This window comes from Lissotriton helveticus, chromosome 1_2, assembly GCF_964261635.1.
Source record: "Lissotriton helveticus chromosome 1_2, aLisHel1.1, whole genome shotgun sequence".
NCBI lineage: Eukaryota > Metazoa > Chordata > Amphibia > Caudata > Salamandridae > Lissotriton > Lissotriton helveticus.
In genome coordinates, this window is record NC_136058.1 from 447,590,289 (window position 1) to 447,603,643 (window position 13,355).

Sequence of the window (13,355 nt, forward strand, 5' to 3'; positions counted from 1 at the left end):
ACGGACGAAAACGAAACCTTGAACCAAGATTTGTGGGCCCGTTTCAGGTACAGCTGGCTACGAGAACGGCGGTTCGACTACACGGACGGCGGAACTGGGTACATGCTACCCACACAAAGAGAGTCCCGCTTCCTTTGCCATCGGACACCTGGATAAGAAGAGGTCTTTCTTCATCTGAGACCGACACTGCACCACGTTTCGTTCCATTCAGCGAAGCTCGGCTTGTATCTGACACCGTTGTTGACTCCCCTAAAAAAATTTCTTCCACGTCAACCTTGGAAAATTTGACTGCTGAACAATCGCCTGAACAATTGAACATTCCTTTGCCGTCCAATCCACTATTTGAAGATCAGACTCGCCCTGGAAGTAGCCGATATTTCCTTCGTCCACGAACAAGCCACAAATAAAAAGATTTTTTTCTAGGTTCTACATTGCTCTGAAAACAGTGGACATTATATATTGTGTATCTTTTTCTTTTTTCGTACAGCCAAGAACATTATCTAGCTAGAACCTACCATCCAGGTTGACCGTAAGGCCGTGCGGGTACTTCCTTCTGTTTAGCAGCTATCGACACAAGGTTGGTTTCTATTATCAATTTCTGGGAACTCCTGGGAATTGATAACCGCTACTCAGAACGAAGTGCGTCAAGAACGTCGCGGACGGTCGTTAGGGGATGGAATCATCATTGTCTGAGCTGTCGAAAAGAGAAGAAACGTTGGCGCAAAGATCTAGATTACAGAAAATATGTCATACAAAATGGTTTTTCTCACAAGTAATCATACTGTTTCTCACCATATCTTTGCTATTGGTAGGAGGAATATATTATGGGTCTCAGTTCTTATTGTCTTCTGCTACACCTACTCTTCCATCTCATGATCAATATGTCGTTTCTACTGTTTCTCCACATTCTTTTTATCCTCTGCCTCAACACGAACAAATCAGACGTGCGGAATTCAGAAACAATTCTTTTATACAACTCTTGCATCAGCATCAGTTAGTGGTTAACACTACCAACTGTTGGGTGTGTGGTTTAATGCCACATACCATGGATAAGGGTATTCCGTACTTAGTTCTGCCTTATAGTGTACAAGGGTCAGCTCGAGCATTACAAACTATGTTCCGTAGTGCACTAGATTCCTACCCCCATCGAGAACCACGCTCAGCAAACTCTGGTCCTGGCCCGTACCACAAGACTCTGGCGAGAGCTATTGCAGACTTAGATAGAGATATTTTTGACGCATCGCTCATCCCAGAGGAAGAGGTGCGAGCATATAAGGAACTAAGTGAAGCTGAGTACAGCTTATCAGTGGGTGAGAGGCAGCTTAAAAGCTCGCCACCGATATGGATTGTACCTCACCTTGGTAATCTCTGCTTGAAAGGTCTTGGTCGAAATCCGAGAGCTCAGTTTGGGGAGAGTGCTTGTACCGAGACGTATGTCTTACCGACGCTCTCCTCCCCTGTCTTCCTGCCTGCCAAGGGTACTTACTTTGTATGTTATGATCGAGCCTATACGTGGTTACCTCATGACTTCTCGGGTACCTGCTATATTGCGAATCTTTTGCCTCCGACTTTCACTGTGGCCTCTGATTATCACAGAAATAGAATTATAAGAGGTGTGATTAGCAAAGAAGATACTTCCGGACAAGAGGCGGGAGACTTCTTTAAGGGTTTCCTACCGTTCTGGGGACCGATGGTTAATAGCAGGAACCTTAGACAGTTAACTCGTGTAGTAGAATCAACTGCCAACATAACTGCAAATGCCCTTGGTAATTTGACAGCGGAGCTCCAGGCGGATAGACTAATGACGTTGCAGAACCGTATGGTTCTAGATATCGTTCTAGCAGATAGAGGTGGGGTTTGTAAAGTCATCCATTCGAGCTGCTGCGTATTCATACCTGATAACGCTCCAACGGTTTATCAAGCCATCTCTAAGTTGCACAAAATTTCGGAGTCCATACACGTGGACGAAGGAAATTGGACGCTTCTGGGATGGTTTTGGGGTCTGATATCAACTTGGGGTTGGAAGATTCTGATGATCATAGGGGTTGTTGTGACATTTCTGTTCTCATGTTGTCTTTGTGTGCAATGTGGTCCTGCCTTATGTGGCCTCTGTGCTACGACGTGTATAAGACAGCCCGTTGTCACCAAAGAGGCATTGAAGGATAGAATAATGTATCAACAACATCTGGATGATCTGATGAGTATCGAAATCGATTATGATTCCGACTAGTGCTTGCCTACATGAGGGCAAAAGGACCGTCTGAGGTTCCGTAAAAATTATTACGATGTTCTGGGCATTACCGAATGTGGACAATTTTGGTATCTACGAACCGTAAATGACGAGTTCGGCAAGTGTGCGAAATTTCGCTACGCTACCTGCCAGGGTTCGTCTATTATTACGCGTTCTTCATCTGAACCCTCGGGTTCCATTTTAGATACGGCATCCATTTTGTTTCTTGCCCTCACGTAGTCAGCGAGCAGATAACTGTTCGCCCCCTGACCCTCTAGTTCCCAAGCCTTGCGGAAGACACATATTCCTTTCATGCGTCTTTATGGCCGGAGGAATGACACAGCAAAGGCAAATGGCTCAGCTTGAGGGTAATCTGGTCGTGCCGGCTTATTGTGACAGCCTTGCAGGCGATGGATCCAACTCTTTGATCCTACGATCATGCTTCCGATATTACCCCCACACTCTTTTCTCTATACGTGTCTGACTTCCTTGCAGCTGCTCTTGTCTCTTCTTCTTTGTCATTTACAACTCTAAATAGGTATGCCTAATGGTGGGAAGATGTACTTTTACAGTTGGGAACCGGCATTGCTATTGTAATTATATTCCGGGATTCTGAACACATGAAAGCGACCTCTTTGAAGTTTACCGTGAGAACTGGATTGTAATCTTTTGACCACATGTCATACAATGGCAACATTCTGTATAAAAGAGAGCGACCTACAACCTCAATTTGAAGCAGACTCTCAGAACCTACACACTGTTGTACTTCTTGTGACTTTTGCCTCCCTGCAGTAATAAACGCTGATCTTTGACGCCGAAGGAAGTATCCCGTGTCTCTGTAATTTGTGCGCTGAAACAGGTATCCCATGAAGGTTATAGGTGTTGTTCCCTGGCACCGCTGGTACTGTTAAAAGTCCAGTCCTTCAGAGGCACAAGGAGAATCTGATGTAAACAATGCAATAACACTGGCCATGCACGATGAGAACATGACGCAAACAATGCAATAACACAGGCCAGGCACTAGGAGAATCTGATGCAAACAATGCAATAACACAGGCCAGGCACTAGGAGAATCTGACACAAACAATGCAATAACACAGGCCAGGTACTAGGAGAATCTGATGCAGACAATGCAATAACACAGGCCAGGAACTAGGAGAATCTGATGCAGACAATGCAATAACACTGGCGAGGCACAAGGAGAATCTGATGTAAACAATGCAATAACACTGGCCATGCACGATGAGAACATGATGCAAACAATGCAATAACACAGGCCAGGCACTAGGAGAATCTGACACAAACAATGCAATAACACAGGCCAGGTACTAGGAGAATCTGATGCAGACAATGCAATAACACAGGCCAGGAACTGGGAGAATCTGATGCAGACAATGCAATAACACAGGCCGGGCACTAGGAGAATCTGACTCAAACAATGCAATAACACTGGCGAGGCACAAGGAGAATCTGATGTAAACAATGCAATAACACTGGCCATGCACGATGAGAACATGACGCAAACAATGCAATAACACAGGCCAGGCTCTAGGAGAATCTGATGCAAACAATGCAATAACACAGGTCAGGCACAATGAGAATCTGATGCAAACAATGCAATAACACAGGCCAGGCATGAGGAAAATCTGATGTAAACAATGCAATAACACGGGCCAAGAACTAAGAGAATCTGATGTAAACAATGCAATAACACAGGCCAGGCACTAGGAGAATCTGATGTAAACAATGCAATAACACAGGCCAGGCACTAGGAGAATCTGATGCAAACAATGCAATATCACAGGTCAGGAACTAGGGCTGATGCAAACAATGCAATAACACAGGCCAGGCCTGCTGTAAAATAGATTTCCTCCTGTAGTCCTAACACTGCTTCGAGTGCAGTGCCCAGACTTCCTCTTCTGTAAACGCCCCTCGTGATGTAGTAAAGAACAAAGCAACGTGCACAGGTCATCGATTCTGAAAATACCACACTTAGGGGCCGCCCTTGAGCCGCACCATGAACGCAAGAGCAACGCAACTCTTAAGTTAGATTTATCAAGACACGCAAGGCCACCTTGCATGTCCATACGTGGCGTCCTTTGCACTCAGGGGCATATCAAAGAGTTGCGTCAGCCTTGAGCCGCACAATGAAGCGCAAGAGAGACGCAACTCTTAAGTTAGATTTATCAGGACACGCAAGCCCACCTTGCCTGGCCCTGTGTGGCATCCTATGCAGTGCAAATCGCTGCTTTGCGTTACTCTGCCCCAGTGACGGGTTCCATGCACGGAGCGAGGCCGTTCCCACGCACCGCCCCATAGATTTAGCCGCATTTCCAGATTTACGAACATTGGTAGACCTGGGAGTGCGTCAAAATGGTACGCATCCCCATGAATGGCGTAACGAGGATACATATCTTTATTTCTCCTTGCTGCTTCCTTTCTATGTGCGCTGGATTCTGCAGCACACATGGAAAGAGGGAAATGCCTCAGGGGATTGCTTTTGTGAAAGAAGGTACACCTTTCTGCACAAAAACAATCCTGTTTACAACGCACGCACGCTTGCACCATGGTGCAGGGGCGCCTGCTTTGGCGCTAGGTAGAACATTGTGCGCCAAAGCAGGGAAAGACAGGATTGCGCTGCGTGATTTTTTGAATAAATATGCCCCTAAGTGTAGTAAAAGGAAGTGCAGAATGGACAGTTTTTTCCCAGTGAAGAGTAAAGAGCGGTGCAGCGTGCCCAGATTTTCTCTTTTTTAAACGCCCTCGAACTGTTGTAAAAAGTGATTCCGTTTGCAGACCACAGATGGGCTCTAAACACCCTGCACAGAATAGTCAAAGGCAGAAGAGTCTGCATGGATTTCCTCTTTTATTTTAAACCCCCTCACAGTGTAATAAAAAGCAGTGCCGTGTGTGCACATTAGCTTTCCTGTCAACAGCCCTCACAGAGCAGGGAAAAGCAATGCAATGTACAGATTTTATCAGTTCACAGAGATTAGTAATGTAGCAGAGCACAAATTTCTCACAAGGTAGAAAAAAGCAGTGCTGTTTTCACAGACATCCTCTTCTGTCAATCTCCCACAAAGTGCAGTAAAAAGATGACCAATGTGTACGGATTCCTCATCGTGAGGTACGATGCTTGGCAGGGTTCACAGATTACTCATTATGCAGCACGATACAGGGTAGCGTGCACAAATTCCACAGAGAGCAGTAAGATAAAGTGCAGGGTGCAGATTTTTTACAGTCTTAAACACAACTGATGACCACAAAGACCACCAGGGCCAGAAGGAAAGCCCCCCCTCTCCCCGAGGTCCCCAGATAGATGAGACCAGCTGAGCCCCAGAGCCCCCGGATAGAAGAACCCAGCTCATCCTCAGGGGCCCCGGATAAAAGAGCCCAGCTCGGCCCCAAAGACCCTCGGAAAGAAGAGCCCAGCTCAGCCCCAGGGCCCCCGGATAGAAGAGCCCAACTCAGCCACAGGAGCCCCAGATAGAAGAGCCCAGCTCAGCCCCAGGGCCCCCGGATAGAAGAGCCCAGCTCAGCCACAGGAGCCCCAGATAGAAGAGGCCAGCTGAGCCCCAGGGGCCCCCGGATAGAAGAGCCCAGCTCAGCCCCAGGGGGCCCCCCGGATAGAAGAGCCCAATTCAGCCCCAAGGGTCCCGGATAGAAGAGCCCAACTCAGCCCCCCCGGGGGGCCCGGATAGAAGAGCCCAGCTCAGCCCCAGGGGCCCCAGATAGAAGAGCCCAGCTCACTCCAGCTCCGGGCAGTGACTTCTCATAGTTCGGTAAGATGCACTGCCCACAAACACCCTCAGGGCAGAAGGAAAGCCCCTCAGGGGCCCCCGGATAGAAGAGCCGAGCTCAGCCCCAGGGCCCCCGGATAGAAGAGCCGAGCTCATCCCCAGGGGCCCCTGGATAGAAGAGCCCGTCTCAGCCCCAGGGGCCCCTGGATAAAAGAACCCAGCTCAGCCCCAGGGGCCCCCGGATAGAAGAGCCTAGCTCAGCCCCAGGGGGCCCCCGGATAGAAGAGCCCAACTCAGCCCCAAGGGTCCCGGATAGAAGAGCCCAACTCAGCCTCCCCGGGGGGGGCGGATAGAAGAGCCCAGCTCAGCCCCAGGGGCCCCAGATAGAAGAGCCCAGCTCACTCCAGCTCCGGGCAGTGACTTTTCATAGTTCGGTAAAATGCACTGCCCACAAACACCCTCAGGGCAGAAGGAAAGCCCCTCAGGGGCCCCCGGATAGAAGAGCCGAGCTCAGCCCCAGGGCCCCCGGATAGAAGAGCCGAGCTCATCCCCAGGGGCCCCTGGATAGAAGAGCCCATCTCAGCCCCAGGGGCCCCTGGATAAAAGAACCCAGCTCAGCCCCAGGGGCCCCCGGATAGAAGAGCCCAGCTCAGCCCCAGGGGCCCCCGGATAAAAGAACCCAGCTCAGCCCTAGGGCCGGTAGGAAAAGCCCCAGAGGCCCCTGGATAGAAGAGCCCAGCTCAGACCCAGGGTCCCCGGATAGAAGAGCCAAGCTCAGCCCCAGGAGCCCCGGATAGAAGAGCCCAGCTCAGCCCCAGGGCCCCCGGATAGACAGTTCAGCCCCAGGGGCCCCAGATAGAAGAGCCCAGCTCAGCCCCAGGGGCCCCTTGATAGAAGAGCCCAGCTCAGCCCCAGGGGCCCCGGATAGTAGGGCCCAGCTCAGCCCCAGGGGCACCCGGATAGAAGAGCCCAGCTCAGCCCCAGGGGCCCCCGGATAGAAGAGCCCAGCTCAGCCCCAGGGCCCTCGGATAGAAGAGCCCAGCTCAGCACCAGGACCCCCAGATAGAAGAGCCCAGCTCAGCCCCAGGGGCCCCCGAATAGAAAAGCCCAGCTCAGCCCAGGGGCCCCGGATAGAAGAGCACATATCAGCCCGGCGCCTGCAGAGATTCCCCCCAGGATTATTCAGTCTATTTCTACAAACACAGCAGAAGGTGCTGACAATCTCCTACCTGAGCAGAGACCTGTGCAGACGTGTCCAGGCTCTCTCCTCCTCCTGGGAGGGCCCGGGGGCCAGTGGCAGATCTGGGGTCTGAGGAGGGGTCTGTGAGGGTCTGAAGATGAAGGTAACTGCTCACCAGACAGGGCTCCTTCCTCCTCGGCAGCAGGCTGAACACGAGGAGAGACAGGAAATTATGTCACCGCCACTGCTGGTGCTGTCTCTGCCGCCACTGACCTGGAAGAGGAAACTCTTTTCCCTTTCATCCAATGTGCAGTTCAGTGGGTTTCATCAGCAGGCGAGGATCGCCCTCTGGTGGCCACTGATGGAAGCGCTGCCTCAAGTCTCTAGGACTGAATTTGAAATGACATCCTGAATTTCATTAAATAGATGAACATGTGTATGCAACTCACTGCTAGAATAAATCTAGATAGCGTTTTTCTAATTTCCCTGATTCTGTGGGTAATTCTTTATATTTGTTAGGGTTGTGTATACTCAAACAGCATTTCAACGGTTTGCATCAAATTAATTTCATTTGTCTGCATTTTTTACCACCTCACTCCCTTCAAAGTTTCACTTATAAAATAAAGAAAGAAGTAGATTGCAGTCTCAATAACTTCATAAGACATAATAAATAAATATAATATAAATATAAGTATAATAAATAGCAAAGCACTGCACACAGATTTCCTCCTGTTACGGCCCCTCATGGAACAGGTAAAAGCAGTGCAGTGTTTACACAAACTCTCTGTAAAGGCACCTCATGTTGTAGTAAACAGCAGTGCAGTGTGTACAGAATTACTCTTCTATAAACACTCCTCATCCTGTTGTAAAGTAAATTTCCTGCTGTAGATGTAAGCACTGCTTCTAGTGCAGTTAGAAATTAGTGCAGGGCACAGATTTCTTCTTCTGTAAAAGCCCCTCGAAAGGTAGTAAATAACAACGCAATGCGTACAAATCATGAATTCTGAAAGACCATGCAATGGAACGCAAGTGAGATGCAACGCTTAAGTTATATTTATCAAGCCACGCCAGGCCACCTTGCATGGCCCTGCGCGGCACATGCAATGGAACGCAAGAGAGACGCAACTCTTAAGTTATATTTATCAAGCCACGCAAGGCCACCTTGCATGGCCCTGCGCGGCTCGATAAATCTAGAGTAACACCACGCAGCGTAAATCACGGCGCTGTGTTACTCTTCCCCAGAGAGGTGTTCCGTTCCAAGGGTAGGGCGTGGTTGTTCCCACACAACATCATGCACCCATGGATTTTGGCGCATTCCTACTTTTAGCAACACTGGTAGACTTGAGAATGCGTCAAAATGCTAAGTCTCCCCAGGTGAGGCATAGCAAAGAGAAGTATCTTTATTCCTCTTTGTTGCCTCCTCTTTCTATGTGTACTGGATACTGTGGCACACATAGCAAGATGCCTCAAGGGATTGTTTTTGTGCAGGAAGGTGCCCCTTCCTGCGCAAACACAATCCTGTTTAAGTCACGCATGCACGCTTGCGCCATGGTGCAGGGGTGCCTGCTTTGGCGCTAGGTAGAACATTATGCGCCAGCTCAGGGAAAGACAGGACTGCGCTGCAGAGTGTTAGATACAGCACATTCCTGCCCTTTCCCTATCACGCAGCGCAGCTAGGTGGCTTGCTAAAGAGGAGTGCAGTGTGCCCCTAAGTGTAGCAGAAGGACGTGCAGTATGGACAGATTTATCACACTGAAGAGTAAAGAGCGGTGCAGCGTGCTTAGATTTTCTCTTTTTTAATCGCCCCTCGGACTGTAGTAAAAAGTAATTCTATTTGCAGACCACAGATGGGCTCTAAACACCCTGCACAGAATAGTCAAAGGCAGAACAGTCTGCACAGATTTACTCTTTTATTTTAAATCCCCCTCACAGTGTAATAAAAAGCAGTGCAGTGTGTGCACATTAGCTTTCCTGTCAACAGCCCTCATAGGGCAGGGAAAAGCAATGCAATATACAGATTTTCTCGGTTCTCAGAGATTATTAGTAAGCTGAGCACAAATTTCTCACAAAGTAGCAAAAAGCAGTGACGTTTTCACAGATATCTTCAAAGTGCAGTAAAAATCAGAGCAATGTGCGCCAATTTCTCACAGTGCAGGGGGCACAGACTACTCATAGTGCAGTACAATGCATGGCCGCATGCACAGATCGCTCATAGTGCAAATAGCTGTGCAGCATGGACTGATTCCACACAGAGCAGTACGATGCAGGGCAGTGTGCACAGATTTCTCATAGTGGAGTATGATGCAGTGCCGTGTGACAGGTTTCTCATAGCGCAGTAAGATGCAGTGCAGTGTGCACAGATTTCTCATAGTGGAGAATGATGCAGTGCAGTGTGACAGGTTTCTCATAGTGGAGTAAGATGCAGTGCAGTGTGACAGGTTTCCCATAGAGCAATAAGATGCAGTGCAGTGTGACTGGTTTCTCATAATGCAGTAAGATGCAGTGCAGTGTGACAGGTTTCTCATAGTGCAGTAAGATGCAGTGCAGTGTGCACAGATTTCTCATAGTGCAGTAAGAGGAAGTGAACCATTAGCAGGTTTCTCAGAGTGTACTACGTTACACTGCAGTGTGAACAGATTTCTCATAGAGGAATAAGATGCAGAACAGTGTGAACAGATTTCAAAATAAATTTCAGAAGAGCCCAGCTCAGCCCCAGGGGCCCCGGATAGAAGAGCCCAGCCTAGCCCCAGGCCCCCCCGATAGAAGAGCCCAGCTCAGCCCCAGGGGCCTGGATAGAAGAGCCCAGCTCAGCCCCAGGCGCCCCGGATAGAAGAGCCCATCTCAGCCCCATCAGGATTCAAGCAAGCCGGGCCGACGAGGCTGAAATGCCAGAAACCGGTCCCCGGTAGCTTGTATCCTTTCTGGTGAAGAATTGGGTTGGTCGTTTGGTCTGCCCTGTTCCCATGATGCACTGGGCCAGGGACAGACTAATTTGCATATAGCCAGGTTCTGAGCTGGGATGGGGCAGTGAGCTAAATAACAGTGATGGATCAAGCCCTGATCTTTGGACTGGGTAAGAGTGGTCTGCTTAATTCAGACACTCTGTTCATCACCACCCCCTTTTCTGAATCGTTTTGGCCACTATAGGTGTGGCAGGGTATACTCAGACATGAGTCCCTTGCTCACTGCTCCATCATGATTCAAGCAAGCCGGGCCGACGAGGCTGAAATGCCAGAAACCGGTCCCCGGTAGCTTGTATCCTTTCTGGTGAAGAATTGGGTTGGTCGTTTGGTCTGCCCTGTTCCCATGATGCACTGGGCCAGGGACAGACTAATTTGCATATAGCCAGGTTCTGAGCTGGGATGGGGCAGTGAGCTAAATAACGGTGATGGATCAAGCCCTGATCTTTGGACTGGGTAAGAGTGGTCTGCTTAATTCAGACACTCTGTTCATCACCACCCCCTTTTCTGAATCGTTTTTGGCCACTATAGGTGTGGCAGGGTATACTCAGACATGAGTCCCTTGCTCACTGCTCCATCATGATTCAAGCAAGCCGGGCCGATGAGGCTGAAATGCCAGAAACCGGTCCCCGGTAGCTTGTATCCTTTCTGGTGAAGAATTGGCTTGGTAGTTTGGTCTGCCCTGTTCCCATGATGCACTGGGCCAGGGACAGACTAATTTGCATATAGCCAGGTTCTGAGCTGGGATGGGGCAGTGAGCTAAATAACGGTGATGGATCAAGCCCTGATCTTTGGACTGGGTAAGAGTGGTCTGCTTAATTCAGACACTCTGTTCATCACCACCCCCTTTTCTGAATCATCTCAGCCCCAGGCGCCCCGGATAGAAGAGCCCATCTCAGCCCCGGGGTCCCCTTATAAAAGACCCCAGCTCAGCCCCAGGGCCCCCAGATAGAAGAGCCCAGCTCAGCCCCAGGGGCCCCCGGATAGAAGAGCCCAGCTCAGCCCCAGAGGCTCCCGGATAGAAGAGCCCAGCTCAGCCCCCCAGGGGCCCCCGGGATAGAAGAGCCCAGCTCAGGCCCAGGGGCCCCGGATAGAAGAGCCCAGCTCAGCCCGGCTCCTGCAGAGATTCCCTCCAGGATTATTCAGTCTATTTCTTCAAACACAGCAGAAGGTGCTGACAATCTCCTACCAGAGCAGAAACCTGTGCAGAAGTGTCCAGGCTCTCTCCTCCTCCTGGGGCTGGGGGGCCGGGGGGGGCAGATCTGGGGTCTGTGAGGGTCTGAAGATGGAGGTAACTGCACAGTCAGACAGGGCTCCTTCCTCCTCTGCTGCAGGCTGAACACACACAAAGGGAGCCCAGAATGTATGTAATCACCGCTGCTGGTGCTGTCTCTGCCGCCGCTGACCCGGAAGAGGAAACCCTTCTCCCTTTCATCCAATGTGCAGCTCAGTGGGTTTCATCGGTAGGCGAGGAGCGCCCTCTGGTGGCCGCAGACGGAACCGCCTCCTCCAGTCTTTAAGAGTGAATTGGAAATTAAAGCCTGAATTTCATTAATTAATTATATGAAAATGTAAGAAACTGCTAGAATTAAACTGGACAATGTTTTCTATTTTTCCTGTTTCTGTGGGTAATTATTTTATATTTGGTAGGACTGTGTGTATTCAAACAACTTTCCGACTCTGCAGCTCTGTGTTTCATCAGCAGGCGAGGAGCATCCTCTGGTGGCCGCTGACGGAACCACCAACTCCAGTCTTTAAGAGTGAATTGGAAATGACAGCCTGAATTTCATTAAATACATGAAAATGTAAGAAAACTGCTAGAATTAAACTAGTCAACGTTTTTCTGTTTTTCTATTTTTCCTGTTTCTGTGGGTAATTCTTTATATTTGATAGGGCTGTGTGTATTCAAACAACTTTCCAACGATTTGCCCCAAATTAAGTTTTGCATTTCTCTGTATTTTTTACCCACTCACTCCCCCCAAAGTTTCACTTAAAAAACAAAGTAGATTGCAGTCTCAAAACATTCATGAGACAGAACAATCAGGTTTGACTCTCATATATTTCTCCCTCAGTGGATGGTACCATGGCAATGAGTGAACGGTGCCGGGTCTGAGCATGAGAGGGTATTCCAGCACTAACAAATGTCAGAGTTCTGCATACAGGCTCTTATTAGAGGTACCACTTGCCTTTTGGTCATGTTTTAAGATTTTGCAAAGGCCCGGATATTATTCTTCAATAAGACTTTGAATAAAATTGTTTGTATTCATTTTTAACATGGCTGTGTTGTCTTTATTTACTTTAACTCTGAGTCAGGACTCATTAAGGCAGCTCTAGAACACATTTTAAAGTGATTTCTGCTTATATTTGACATTATAAATTTGCACTGATTAGAGGAAAAATGCCAGCTTTAAGTAATCTTCCTACTTTTGTACTGGCCGGGACAAGAAAATACTGACCATGCCATTCCTATAAAAGACCGGCCAGGTGGTAACCCTCTCTCATAGCATAAGTCACTCCTCGTCCACGCACCATCAATGTGCGGTTGAAGGAGGACTTCGTAGCACCGTCAGGCAAGTTGCATTTGTTGCCTCTGCAGTGACATCAGATCCGACATGCACATACATCAGAGCCTATAAGTCTCACTCATCATGAGTGACACTCACACATTTAGAGGTTGTGCGGAAGTCTCACTCACACCTAGCTGAATCTTATCACTGGGAGACAGGAGAGGGGTCCTTGTACTCCATATGTGACTTTGCTCGCACTGCTACTTTGTGCAGAGTAGCCGCGTACAACTAAAGAGGGAGACACTATTCATTTCACAGAGTTCAGCAAACCCACTGTCCTACATTTTGATAACACTACATTTTCAATATTTCACCTTGCGGCTGCAAAGATTATACTTTCGGTGTAATGTTATTTTGGATGTCTGTATTCATGATTTGGATGTTACCTGTGTACTCATCATGCCTATAATTTCACTATTGTCTCTTCCTCTGACATTATCAAAGTCAAATGTTATGTTACATCACTTCCTGTGAGGTCATCAATAGGCTACTTTTTTTTGGCTCCTAAGAATCTCAAAACCTTGAGCTCGCTGAAGCACATACATGTGCGCTCATCTGGTGTAAGGGGGAGGAGCATGCTCTTCGCTCAGAGATGAAACTGCCTGGAAGCAGTGCAGGCGCTACCCTGACACGTTCCTGCCAAGGTATACTATCAGCATTCAGATCAGAGCAGTGCGG

The 13,355-nt window shown here is 48.8% G+C and overlaps 1 protein-coding gene across 1 annotated transcript in view; it reads right to left on the bottom strand.

Annotated features, from left to right (window-relative positions):
- LOC144805579 (uncharacterized) overlaps positions 1-13,355 on the bottom strand; it is a 483,457-nt gene that overhangs the window by 53,096 nt on the left and 417,006 nt on the right. The window lies entirely within an intron of this gene.